The sequence below is a fragment of the Rhineura floridana genome, chromosome 8, assembly GCF_030035675.1.
Source record: "Rhineura floridana isolate rRhiFlo1 chromosome 8, rRhiFlo1.hap2, whole genome shotgun sequence".
Classification (NCBI taxonomy): Eukaryota; Metazoa; Chordata; class Lepidosauria; order Squamata; family Rhineuridae; genus Rhineura; species Rhineura floridana.
The window spans coordinates 61,458,891-61,471,195 of record NC_084487.1 but is presented as its reverse complement, the minus strand read 5'-3'; the positions used below and the strand labels follow the sequence as shown (position 1 = coordinate 61,471,195).

The following is a 12,305-nucleotide window of genomic DNA, read 5'->3' as shown; positions in this document are numbered from 1 at the left end:
TGGATTCTAGGACCAAGGGCCATGCTTCCTGGAAGATGGACTGCTGGCAAGTGATGGGTTGCACCTCACAAGGACTGGGAATAATGTGTTTGGCCACAGAATGGAAAAATTCATCAGGAGGGCTTTAAAGTGAACCCTAAGGGGGAGGGAGACATAAAATTGGTGGTAACGACTAACAAAGTGTTGTGCACAGTAAGAGGAGCTGAGGGAATGACTATAGTGGGGCCCAGTAATAGTCTTCATAACAATGTAGGAAGGAAGCCAGGCCATAAATCATATGGTCTTTGATGTTTGTATACTAATGTATACTATGGAAAACAAACAGGACAAACTTGAACTCTTAATACAGGAGAGTAAATGCGACTTGATAGGTATAACTGAAACTTGGTGGGATGACTCCAATGACTGGAATACAGTGATTGACGGATATAACTGATTCAAAAAGAACAGAATGAATAGAAAGGGAGGCAGAGTCATGCTATAATTACAAATATATATCCCTGCACAGAAATACAGGAGGATGAGCTTGGGGCAAGGAATAAAAGGATCATGGTGTTTGGAGTCTACTACACGCCACCCAATCAAGGAGAAGATGAGGATGAAACTTTTGCAAAGCAAATTGCCAGTGTTTTGAGGAGGCATGATGTAATAGTACTGGGGGACTTCAATTACCCTGATATCTGTTGGGAGACAAATTCTGCAAAACACGGTACCTCCAAGAAATTCCTTACTTTTGTTGGAGGTAACTTTCTCCTACAGAGAGTAGAGGATGCAACTAGAGCATCAGCTATCCTTGACTTGATTCTAACCAATAGAGATGACTTGGTGGATGAAGTGGCAATTGTGGGAACTCTTAGGAAATGTGACCATGCTATACTTAAGAACCTAATTTTAGAGGAAGCAAAAGCTTAAAGTAGCCATAAATGTACCTTGGACTTCAGGAAAGACAATTGTAATAATTCAGAACAATGGTAAGTAAGGTCATATGGCAAGTGACCCTAATGAGAAAAGGAATCCAAGATGGGTGGGAATTTCTGAAAAAGGAAAGTCTACTGGCACAATAGCAAACAATTCCACCAAGGAAAAAAGGGGGAAGACAGCAGAAAAAGCCAATGTGGCTTCATAGAAAGCTTACAGATGACCTGAAAACAAAAAAGGACACATACAGGAAGTGGAAGGAAGGCTAGGCCACAAAGGAACAGTACAGACAGGTAGCACGGAAATGCAGGGATGGCATTAGGAAGGCTAAAGCTGAGAATTAGCAGAGGTTAGCAAGAGATGCCAAAAGAAACAAAAAAGCGTTCTTCAGGTACATCCATAGTAAAAGACAGAGAAAAGAAATGGCAATACGGTTACTCAATGAGGATGGCAAAATGATAACAGATGACAGAGAAAAGGCAAAACCGCTCAATTCCTACTTTGGCTCAGTCTTCTCACAAAAGAGGGTCTATGACAATCCTGGCAAATGAGAAGTTGAAGGGGCAGGATTGCAGCTTGAGATTGATAGACAAATGGTCAAAGAATACCTAATCACTTTGAACGAGTTCAAATGTCCAGGGTCCGATGAAGTCCACCCTAGATTATTGAAGTCACTCTCTGAAGAACTCTTTGAACCACTGTCTATTATCTTTGTGAAATCATGGAGGATAGGTGAAGTGCCGGATGACTTGAGGAGGGCTAATGTTGTCCCTATCTTCAAAAAGGGCAAGAAGGAGGAACCTGGAAACTACAAACCAGTCAGCCTGACAATGATCCCTGGAAAAATTCTGGAGCAGATTATAAAGTGGTCAATCTGTAAGCACCTTGAAAACAATACAGTAATTACTAGAAGTCAACATGGATTTATCAATAACAAATACTCCCAGACTAATCTTATCTTTTTTTTTAATTGGGAAACCTCCCTTGTAGACAGTGGGAATGCTGTCATAATATATCTCAACTTCAGCAAAGCTTTTGACAAAGTGCCCCATGATATTTTGACTAGCAAGCTAGCTAAATGTGGACTCAATGGAAGAACTATCAGATGGATCCACAGTTGGTGACAGAATCGTATGCAAAGAGTGCTTATCAATCGTTCCTTCTCAGACTGGGAAGAGGTAATGAGTGGGGTACCAGAGGTCTTGGTCCTGGGCCCAGTGCTCTTCAACATTTTTATTAATGACTTGGATGAGGAGGTGCAGGGAATGCTTATCAAATTTGCAGATGATACAAAATTGGGAGGGATAGCTAATACCTTGGAAGACAGAAACAAAATTCAAAGTGATCTTGATAGGCTGGAGCATTGGGCTGAAAACAACAGAATAAAATTTAACAGGGATAAGTGCAAAATTAGGAGAAAGAAACCAAATGCACAGTGATAAGATGGGGAATACTTGGCTCACCAATACTACATGTGAAAAGGATCTTGGAATTGTTGTTAATCACAAGTTGAATATGAGCTAACAGTGTTATGTGGCTGCAAAAAAGGCAAATGCTATTTTAGGCTGCATTAACAGAAGTATCGTTTCCAAATCACATGAAGTATTGGCACTGGTTAGGCCTCATCTCAAATACTGCATCTAATTTTTATATTAATTCCCTAATTAAAAGCTTAGCGGTTGTGAATTCTCACCCCCCTAAACTGGCAAGTAGGACCTTGTCTGCCCTGCTTTATGCCAATGATGCGGTTCTTTTGTCCTTAACAAACGTGGGTCTTCGGCATCTCCTGAGAGCGCTAACCGCCTACTGCACAGAAGAAATGTTGGAAATCAATTATGATAAATCTAAGATCCTGGTCTTTACTTGGAAAAGGACCAAACACCGATGGGAACTAAATAACTATTTGATTGAACAGGTCTTAGCCTTCAGATATCTGGGAATACTATTCCACTCCTTGGGCTCGTGGACAGCGCAAATGAATAATGCGGCTGAGAACATGCAGAGAAGTGTAAGAGCAGTACTTTCATTTTTTTCTGTCTAAAGGCAGCCAGCATATCCCCTCGGCTTTACAGGTGTTTAACGCAAAGGTTATTTCCCAAATGTTACACGGCTCACAGCTCTGTACACAGAGTAATTATTCCCCACTTGAATGTATACAATCCAAATTTTTTAGAAGTATTCTTGGTGTACCTAATTGTGTATCCAATGTAGTGTTACACCTAGAACTTGGGTCGCTTTCGATAGAGACATGTGCGTGGATTTACAGGTTTAACTTTTGGTTAAAAATGATATTCTCTCTCTCAGGATTGGCCCCATTAACATTAATAGATACCTTCCAATCACAGTGGAAAAACTCCATGACTAACAAATTACACCTCCTTGGACTCTCGATGGAAGTGGTCTTAGACCTAGGTTATTACAAGGCCAAAGAAATAATCTGCCAACGAATTAGAGACATAGAGCTACAAAACAACCTGAGCTGTGTGGCAGCATATCCCTTCTATCGGACCAGCATGAAATCCTTCGTGCCTGTGGTCTATCTAACTAACTTGAATATTGCCAAGTATAGAAAATCATTCACACTTGCGAGACTTAACGTACTTCCATCAGCACTGTTGGAAGGGAGGTATAAGAGAGTCCCTTATTCTGAATGGGTTTGCCCCTGTGAGATCGGGGCAGTGGAATCTGTGGACCATGTTTTATTACATTGCCCACTATATTATGATTTCTGTGACCTTTCTATTTACCCCTGTCTGTCTAAAATGTCGAGGGCCCCTGAGGCAACATATGTTTACAGCTTACTTGCAGATCGGTTCCCAGGGGTTACCGATATGGTGGCGAAATTCTGTGCAGCCGCTATTGCTCATAGGAGGGTCTTAGTTAAAGATTTTAAAACGTAGCACTAGTTTCTATTAATAATTAGTTTTAATGATACAGTTTTGTAAACTTAAGTTTCCCTCCGTAAATATTTATTTTATAATGCGAATTTGTTTTGTACTGCATTTGCTGGTCTACGGCCGAAATAAATAAATTCATTCATTCAAGTACTGCATCCATTTCTGGACACTGCACTTCAAGAAGGATGCAGAAAAACTGGAATGATTTCAGAGGAGGGCAATGATGAAGATCAGGGGACTGGAAACAAAGCCCTATGAGGAGAGACTGAAAGAACTGGGCATGTTTAGCCCTGAGAAGAAAAGACTTAGGGAAGACATTATAGCACTTTTCAAGAACTTGAAAGGTTGCCACATAGAGGAAGGCCAGGATCTCTTCTCGATCGTCCCAGAGTAAAGGACAAGGAAAAATGGGCTCAAGTTGTAGGAAGCCAGATTTCTACTGAACATCAGGAAAAGCTTCCTAACTGTTAGAGCGGTATGACAATGGAACCAATTACGTTGGGAGGTGGTGGGTTCTCCAACATTGGAGGCATTCAAGAGGCAGCTGGACAGCCACCTGTCAGGTATGCTTTAATCTGGATTCCTGCATTGAGCAGGAGGTTGGACTCGATGGCTTTATGGGCCCCTTCCAACTCTACAATTCTATGATTCTGTACTAGCCTACTGTTCAAAGATAAACACCACATCTGTTGCTCCATCCACTTTTACTTCTGTTGGTCTAGCATACAACCCCTGGAAGGTTACTCACTAGGGAATGTGGCCTTTCGGCTGAAAAAGGTTCCCCATCCTGCTTTAAGTGCTGTGAAGTATTGGACTTCAGGGTGGGGCATCGACACTTATAAGACCTCCTGACAGCAGAGACGCTGCTACTTACTGGAAGGGAGAGTGGCAGGGACAAGGTGTGGGGGAGGTCGATGCTGTGCAAATGTACTACTGGAGTCAATTTAGTGCTTCTGCTGGTGCATTTGCACAGCAGCAACCTCACCACCACTTTGCCCCTCCCACTATCCCTCCTGGTAAGCAGATGTGACTTTACTTCCAGGAGGTCAGGTAAACATTGTCACATCACCCACCACCCGCTACTGAGGCTATGTAATTAGTTTGATTGTCATGCAATGGACAATTAGCATGAACATGCAGTGGGTGAGAAGACAGTTGTTTTTGTTCTAAAAGATGTTGTTTCATACTTAGGGTTTTGAAGGCTATGCAGCAAGAAAAGCCTTCCAAAACAGATGAGCACTGGACGATCAGTCTGGTGTTGGCTATTCAGCAATTATTGCTGGACCCTCAGATCTATTTCAAGAATTGCTTGGCAACAGAAAGATAATCTCCCCCCAAATAAAGATCAACAAGCAGAAGTCCCTCTGTGATTTATCCATGAACACAAGCACTATTTGGTTTACAAGAAAATGAATTAAAATTGAATTAAAGCAACTGATATAAAAAAGCTTCCACAGAATTTGAAAACTATGGTCACTAGTATACATGCTCAGACCCCAGGGACACTTAACATGATTATAAAAGGAGACCAGGCAATTTTAAATAATAAATGATGATAATAAAGAAAGAGCAGTGCCAGGCTGCTAGGAAATGGGAGAAAGCATCACTGTATAGTTTGAAGATGAATTCATGTTCATTAGACTGTTAGCATTTAAAGGCTGCTAGTCACCAAGGTAAAGAACAAAGATATTGCAGATTTTGCATTTCTAAGAGCTATACATGCGCCCATGTTTTGTGTCTGGATTTGAGAGTATCGATAAAGCTTTCTTTCAGCAGTTTTTGACTACCTTTGTCAATAAAATTGGATTGTTTTGAGTGCTGCTCTTCTCCTTTCAGGCCTTCATTGTCTTTGTTCTTTGTTCTCACTGCTGTTTGATCTGGTTGGCTGTGGCAACCCTTGAGAATTTGCCCATGACATCACACTGCTGTTTCTGACATGATATGAAAGAGATGGTTGTCCTCAAAACTACAGGGATTGCTACAGGCAATCAGGTGGAATGTCAGCAGGCACAAAATGGTATGGAGAAGTATATCTTCCATTTCCTAGCTTGAAGGGACTCCTGCAGTATTGGGAGTGAGCTTTGTCATCTTCACAAAAGCAAGGAAATGAATGTGCAAAAGTGTAATCAGTGTTGAAAGGAGGAGAGCATACTGGCTTCTTTTTTTAAAAAAAACAACTAACAAAAGAGTAATAGGTTGTATCCAGTTTTCTCCTTCCACTCACACTACAGGCATTAATTCCAGCATAGGCTTCTCTAAATGAAAAATGCAGAAGACTTTTCCTCCCGATTCCTCCTTCCCTCTACATCTTCTTGCACAACCCCTCACACAAAGAAATAATCTTGTCCAGATGGTTGGAGGATGCCTTGGATGGGAGTTGGCATGGGGAACTACAAGAGAAATAGGGTACTTTTGCAAATCTCTTCTTTCCCTTCCGTTCATGGAAGTCTCTGCAGCCAGAAAGATTTCCCAACAGATTTCAATCATTCATTTTAGGAATAACTAGAATGATATTCACTAATAGGCAAAAAACCCTTGTGGTTTAAGAATGTACCTACAGCCAACAGATAGTTCTATCAATCTTTTAACAGCAGGGAAATTGGGCGGCTATAGTGAATGTGTCCAGGGGAGCAGGAGACCTGACCTCCTTTCTGAGATATTAGCCTGCCCTACAAATTTGTCAAAATGCAAACACAATTTGGGTTCGTCTTTCACAGTACAATCCATTTCCTGTGTAGCTTGGAAGAATTTGGTAACATGTGCGAAAGCTGTCATTGGCCACATCCACACACATGACCTTTAGACTGTCATGATTTTCCCCAAAGAATCCTGGGAAGAGAGTTGGTAGGAGATGCCCTATTCCCCTCACAGAGCTACAATCCCCAGAAGAGGGGCTGACTGTTAAACCACTCTGGATACTGGAGCTCTGTCAGGGGAATAGGAGTCTCTTAACAACTCTTAGCACCCTTCACAAACTACACTTCCCAGGATTCTTTGGGGAAGCCATAATTGTCTAAAGTGAAATAAAGGTCTGGTGTGGATGGCCTCCTGATTAGCCAAGCCAAACAGCTGTGAGTTTGGCTTTCAGAACACTGACATTTGGTTCTTACTGAGCATGTCCATGCTTATCATTGACTTCAATGTTAAATTTCTTAAATTAATTAAAAATCAGCCAGGCATTTTAAAAACTTTTAACATGCAGACGATGGAGTAATAGGATTACAGGTACTCTGTGAACATGGCTGATTTTTAATTAATTTTGACAAATTATGAGACCACTGACAGAAAAAAGTCCAAGAGGGGTCTGGATTTCCCCCCTTTATTTTACACTTTGAACTGTTGATTCTCTATGAGTGCTTTGTGTATCACCATGAAAACCCAGAGGTTTGTTAAGCAAGCATTTCTGAGTTCAGGACTATAAGTTTTGTAAGGTCTTGTTTTGAAATGAGCTTATGGGAAGCAGCAGAATGGCATAGGAGGTATTTCCAATTTAACATTGCAGAATGCTATATTATACAGCTATATTATACAGCCTCTCTCATGGCTGTATAATCTAAAAGAGTGAGAAATTACTATTGATAATTTGCTATTTTAAGATACAGGCTAGTTTAACCTTTCACTAATCACTTTGTGATGGAAATCTCCAGACACAGTATCTGTTTTGCAAAGGATTCTGTAGAACAATCCTTTCTGAAATTTTGTGATCCAACCATATTCTACCAATGTATATGATAAAGAGTAGTCAATCCTGAGAGGAACCTCTGTGTGTGAATCACACTGAAAAACAGGTAATTTTAATGCCCATTTTCAAAAGGTAAATGTGAAAATAGCAAAACATTGTCCTTCTGTCCATAGGGTCATTACTGGTCTTTTAGAAATAACTTCTGATACAATCAGCTCCTTTTATATTATCAGTCAGATTTTTTTTAAAAAAAAGCTTTAAGCAGGGAGAACATCTATGATACGAAGTTTTGTTCACAGAAAAATCTAACAAAGACTAAATGATACTATATTACTATATATATGCTCCAAAGTTCTTTAGAAATTATTCAGTTTATGATATTTTATTATTAAGCATTAAGATACTGTTTAAATTATCTATAATTTAAATGAAGGAACATAATATAGAAAAATGTAGGCATTTATGAAATTTTGGTAGTGTTCAAAAGACAGGTTAGTTTATTGTGTTAACTTGTAATTAAAAAAAGAATTCTGAAACAAAAGATTATACATGGAACATATGAAAGAAACTGTGGATAACTGTGATAAGAATATACAATTATTCCATTTGATAACTCATTTTGAATTAGTGCTGTGTCAAAAAAATTCTCTCACATTTCTTTAAACCATTCTCCATAAATTAATGAGAAAAAAATTGGATCCAAAATGATCAAAGGAGAGAGAAACTGTTAGTGAAATTCTTATGGTGGGGTATGTGATGCCCCTGTATTTATAATACTGTAAATATGGTAAGTGTGGGTTTATTAGAATATATATGGTAAATAGACTAAGTGAGAGGGGGGAGTACATGGGCTGGAATGCTGGAGAATGTTGTATTATGATTGGCTGAGCGTTTGAGTGTCTGAAGGTATAAATGAGAGGATGACAGGGTTGGTTGGAGTTTGGTTGGTGGGAGTTCTGAGGGAGGTTGGAGTTGGTTTTGTGGGTTGGATTGGATTAGGCTGGTAGTGACACAGGTTACTGACGACTAGAAACATAGAGAAACGCATCTGATGAAACCATATGCTTGTTAACTATACCTTTAAGTAATCTTGTTATTCCTGTGTATATAAATAAATATTTTTTGGTTTACCTAACGCCTGATCCTTGGCTGGGTTTACACAGACCAGAAGGGTGGGCAGGGCATATACCAAGGTTGGGAAACAGTATCAATGGTGGCAGCGGTGAAGAGATAGTGTAACATCATCAAGTATCCTGAGCAACCCAGGGCTGTATTCTTTATAGGCACAAAGATACAGGGGGGTTGTGGCCTTCAAGTGCACCCAGACACAAAGTATCAATAGACCAAGATGAGACTAAGGCACAGTCTCAAGGCAATATTGAATTACAGGGAGTGACTGGTGGTGCTGCCTAGCAGTGGGATCTTGAGAGATCTTTGCTAGAGCTGGTGAGAGAAGCCAGTCATTTGCCTCATCTCTGTCTCAGGCAGGATGTAAAAATGCTACCCTCATCCCCTGGCAAAGCAGAATTGGGAGGAGGTGATTTTACTGTCCTCCAATTTGTTCACTAAGGCTTCTTTCAGACATGGAGCTTTTTTCATTAGTTTAACCGATTAAAATGGTAGCACCCCTGTCCCAATTTCTAAAAATGTTTTCACACTGCAGTACCTGTTGTGTTAAGGAATGGTAGCTTTTTTCAGCAGATATACCAGCATTTCACACAAATGTCTTTCACACAGCTGCAATGATGAACATTGGCCAATGAGAGTTGGAAACCAAAAACATCTGAAGGGTTCCACATTGACTACACCCGGTATAGAAAATGCTGAGCTATATTCAGTTTAAAGGAAAATGGTAGATTAACAAACACAGTAAAAAGACTGCATTAAAGGAAAAAGAAGAGTTACTGGGAAAGATGTATTCTGGAATGGATTTTTCTGCAGTTGCCTATTCTGAACATGTAGTCTATTAATATTAACCAAAAAAAATTACAGAGCTACAGAAACTGCTGATATTGGGAGCAGATTATATTTAACATCAGTAGCAAATCAGTAGCAAATCAGTGAGTGATGTGGTCCATCATTTTGCTCTAAGACAGGGCTTAAGATCCTGTCATTTTGACTTGCAAGATACTGTATGTGCATGGTGTCTTGTTTAATGGAGTTTATCTTGCTGAACAAAGAATGTCCCTACCTTGGATAGCAAGGCAGTATGTAGAAAGGAAAGCTTCTAAAAATTTGTATTCTAGACTTCCGGGAAGGGTGACTTAGCCTGTGCCTGCTTTTGAGACGGGCTCCTGCCTCAAAAGAAGCTTATTCAGATATATCAGTCAGTTTTTTCTTTTTTTTTGACTGATTAAACTTCTCCCGGGTAGGGAGAAACGAAGAGATTAACCTCAAAGCCTATTTTTGTTGGGACGACCAGATCTCATTAATTTATGGGACGAGGTCCAGCCGACGAAGGTGGGACGGATTTTCAACAGCAAGCTCTATCTGATAAAGCGAACGTTCACCTTATCTTCTAAGAGAGAACGCACTAACAGGCAAGCACCCTTCTTTCTATATTTTTCTTTTACTTGACTTAAATTGTTGCTGTTTAAAAGAGATTTGCCAGATTGATCGGTTTTTGACATCTCACTGGGGAGCCATAACTTCTCTCTGCTACGCACTAATTAATAGCTTATCTCTGTTTTTGTTGCAAAAAGCTGTCCTGGATTTGCATTCTAAAGATATACACAGAAGAGGGATTTCTATTCCAGATTTTTATTTTGAAGAATATTATATTGTCTGAGATTACTCTCTTTTTGGTCTATTTTATTTTGACGAATCTGTTTCCTGACAACTGCCATTAATTGTTTCGATCCTGGGAACTGCATTTTGTTTACTTAACTATGGAGAGATAAGGCTGTCTGCTCTGTTTATACTGTGATGTCACCAAGTTTGGAGTATTAACCCAATTGTTGCTGAAATAAGAAGTGGTTTTCCTATATTTTTCTTTTAAAATGGCAATTAAGAAAGTGGCTGAGAATCTGGAAATAACTATGTTTCAGAAAATAATGGATGAGATTGAGATAACGAAACAAAACCTGCGACAGGGTTGTAAGGAGCTGAAAATTGAATTGAGTAAAATGACGCAGGAGATTAAAGATATAGGGGTCCCTGTGAGAGAGGTGACCCTGGAAGGGGTCCCTGTGAGAGAGGAGACCCCGGAGATTGGAACAAACGTGGAACAGGAAAAGGATTTGGAGTCTATGGACTTTAGAAATAAAATCTATTGTTTGGAGACACAGGAGATTAAAGACATAGGGGTCCTTGTGAGAGAGGAGACCCTGGAGACTGGAACAGGGGTCCCTGTGAGAGAGGAGACCCTGGAGACTGGAACAGGGGTCCCTGTGAGAGAGGAGACCCCGGAGATTGGAACAAACGTGGAACAGGAAAAAGATTTGGAGTCTATGGACTTTAGAAATAAAATCTATTGTTTGGAACTCAATGTTGTCTCTGAAGAAATTAATGAAGATTCTAGAGATAAAGTTATCAATGGCATGGATGGTCTTCTGGACTGGAATGATGTGATGGAGCCCAATATAGAGAAAATCTATGGAGTTAACTGCAGCCATGTGACGGTGGAAAAACTTTCAAGAGATGACCCAGTGTATTTTGAAAAAAAGAACAGAGATATGATTTTACAGCAGTATTTCAGCAACCTATTCAGAATGGATGGCAAGAAGGTATTTGGGATGGAGGTAATTCCCATCAGACTCTTACTATATGACTATGGCTTTGACAGCAAGATTATTATGGAATACTGATGGTGGAGGATTGGATACTGAAATTACTGGACTTAACAAGACTACTGAAGATGGAAGATGGAAAATGGAACTAATAGGGATAATAGAACAATGGCTACTGAAATTACTGAACCTAACAGATTCTGATGTGATGGATTAATTGAAATGTTTATTTTGACTATGGTTATGACAATAAGATTATCATAATTAGTAATGAGATGGATTAATCGATATGCTTATCTGGAAAAAAAAAATTGATAGATATATTTCTTAAAGAATTGAAACCTCTCTTTGACTTTTTGTGGAAAGAATAAAGTAATGTTTATGAGATTTGATGATTAAGCAAGATAACTATTGGAGGAAAGTGATTTTATAATATGACTTAAGAGACAGGATTGTTATATATTATAGACTTATAACTGATCTGATCTTTGACAAATGGGAAGTCAATATTTTACTCTTTATTTTTTATTTTTATTTTTATTTTTATTTTTATTTTTTTTGTTTAACTATTTTTGATTTTGTTTTTTGTCTTTGAATGTTTTATGATTTCGTCTTGTATGTTTTATGAAAATTTGAATAAAAATTATTGAAAAAAAAAAAATAAAAATTTGTATTCTAGAAGTCACATATACTCATAGGCTTAATTCTCTGGTATTCAGTGTGGGTGCAAACTTTATTATTCGCCAATCATGGTTTTGAGGCCTATGGCCATACTACCCCAAACATGTCCGATCCCGTCTGATCTCGGAAGCTAAACAGGGTCAGGCCTGGTTAATACTTGGATGGGAGACCACCTGGGAATACCAGGTGCCATAGGCTTAAAGGAAGGCAATGGTAAACCACCTCTGAATACCTCTTACCATGAAAATCCTATGAATATATGCAAAAGATTCACAGGGTCGCCCTAAGTCGTAATTGACTTGAAGGCATATAACAACAACATGGTTTTGAGATCTATACCATAGAGTTTTAAGAGGAGATGGAATGAGATGTTCATAGTTTAGGTTGCATTTGGAAGTC

The 12,305-nt window shown here is 39.3% G+C and overlaps 1 non-coding gene across 1 annotated transcript; it reads left to right on the top strand.

Moving 5' to 3' along the window:
* The first annotated feature begins 11,985 nt into the window (after positions 1 to 11,985).
* On the top strand, positions 11,986 to 12,104 carry LOC133363529 (5S ribosomal RNA). Its single transcript, XR_009757697.1, has one exon. It is a non-coding gene; the product is annotated as a 5S ribosomal RNA (ribosomal RNA).
* Positions 12,105 to 12,305: the final 201 nt, after the last annotated feature.